This window comes from Eschrichtius robustus, chromosome 12 (assembly GCF_028021215.1).
Source record: "Eschrichtius robustus isolate mEscRob2 chromosome 12, mEscRob2.pri, whole genome shotgun sequence".
Lineage (NCBI taxonomy): Eukaryota > Metazoa > Chordata > Mammalia > Artiodactyla > Eschrichtiidae > Eschrichtius > Eschrichtius robustus.
Window position 1 is genome coordinate 37,070,179 of NC_090835.1, and position 2,039 is coordinate 37,072,217.

At 45.6% G+C, this 2,039-nt stretch overlaps 1 pseudogene; it reads right to left on the reverse strand.

The window, feature by feature from the left end:
* Positions 1-1,165: 1,165 nt before the first annotated feature.
* On the reverse strand, positions 1,166-1,746 carry LOC137774257 (small ribosomal subunit protein eS7-like; annotated as a pseudogene).
* Between the last annotated feature and the right edge of the window lie 293 nt (positions 1,747-2,039).

The following is a 2,039-nucleotide window of genomic DNA, read 5'->3' on the forward strand; positions in this document are numbered from 1 at the left end:
CTGGGTCAGTAGGGGTGGGGCCTGTTGTCTGCCTGCGGGTCTGGAAGAGGCAGCCAGTGCCCACCTCTGGAGCCCAAGATGGCGGTGGCTACTCGCACCTGCCCCCAGAACTCCTGTAGGCGGTGTGCTGTTGCCTGGGAGCGCTCACAGGGATAGAAGTTCTTATGGTGTTCCCTCTCCTCTTCTCATACGCCTCCCAATAATGGTTGCTTGCCTCTCTGGTGGGCCCAGGCTTCTTCCTAGTACACGCTCAGTTGCTGTGGCCCAACCTCTTCAGGCTCTTTCTGCACCTAACCCTGGTCCTCTCTCTGGGACTGAGCTTAGGAGTCTGAGCTTTAGTACCCGACCCTCAACCTCACTAACAGAGGAGTATCTCAGGTTTGAGAGTGCAGGGTGGGGGTGCTGACCCTCTGTGCAGGTTACTCTCCATTTTGCCTTTCACAAACCAGTTGCTGCTTACCCTTTTAGGCTCCAAAACTCCCCCTCCATCCTAATTTCTCCACTTGTGAGAAACCTTCCCAAGGTGCAGGAAACTTTCCTCCTTCACAGCTCCCTCCTGGGGTGCAGCCTGTCCTGATTCCTTCTTTTTCTTTTTCCTTTTGTCCTATCCAGTTACGTGGAGGTTTTCTTGTCTTTTCAGACATCTGAGGTCTTCTGTCGGCATTCAGTAGCTGTTCTGTGTGAATCATTCTGCTTGTAGATCTATTTTCAATGTTTCTGTGGAGGGAGGTGAATTCTACTTCCTATTCCTTGGCCATTGTGATTGAGCAGTGACTTTCTAATACCTTAATTCTTCCTACATATATTAGTTGCTTTCTAAGGAAAATATTTCTCTTCTCATTAATTTTTTCATTTATTAATTTATATCGGTGTGACTGATGGGTTCCTATTTAATTCTATAGGTTATAATCTGCTATCATCATAATTTTGGTGCTCAAATTGACCCAGATTTGGCCACTGGGAGCCCTTCAGCCTGGCTTCTGCATTCTTCTGACATGCCCCCTTCACCTTTGATTATTTCTTACACAAAGATATTACGGACTTGGAAGAAATAGAAAATATATATTGGTCTATGCCCCTAGACCCTGGCACAGAGCTCCTGAAAACCTTGTAATTTCTTTTTTTTTTTTTAATTGTGAATAACATTTTATTTAGTCATTTTTGTTTACAACTGAAACTATGGGAATTCAAAATTAATATACTTACCCATGAACTTCTTATAGACACCAGAAAATGTTTCAACTTTGTATTCCACATTATTCTGCTGTGCTTTATCCAAATGAACCTTTATGAGCCAGCTGCCATCCAGTTTCTTGCGGATTCTCTTGCCCACAGTCTCACTTGGGAAAACCAAGTCCTCCAGGATTACATCATGCACGGCTGTCAGAGTGCAGCTCCTGGGATGCTTGCTTATTTTTTGTATGGCTTTTTCGAGTTGGCTTAGGCAGAATTCTCCTCTGAGTGACAAAGACAACATGCCTCCTGCTGAACTTCTTCTCCAACTCACACAAGAGCCGGACCTGGAGTTTCTGGAAAGATTTCAATTGAGGAATGAGAACAAAGGTTTTAATAGCTTTCTGACCACCACTAACTTCAATGTCCTTGGCAATTTTGATGTTCAGCTCTCATAGCTGGGCCTTGAGGTCCGAGTTCATCTCCAGCTCCACGAGGGCCTGGAAGATTCCAGACTTGAACTCCCAGCTTCTCAAAATTGGGCTTCATGATCTTCGCACTGGAACTGAACATGGCCTTGACCTTGCCAATGAGGCTAACTAACATTTGTTCCTCACCGCACCCCACACTTGGAGGCCTAGGGAGAGGCCTAGGTCTCAGGAGAGCTCGTAAAATCCCAGAGGCAGAGGAGAAGAGGCAGGAATAGCGCAAGTAGAGAAACTGGAAGAACCACAGAGAAATGGTGGAAGCCTAGAGAGTCCCAGGAAGCACCCTTGTATTTCCTTAAGTGATAACAGCACTAAGAGCATCTTTTGTTCTAATATTTGGTCTTTGAACTGGATCCTGACACAGAGCTCCTGAAATTC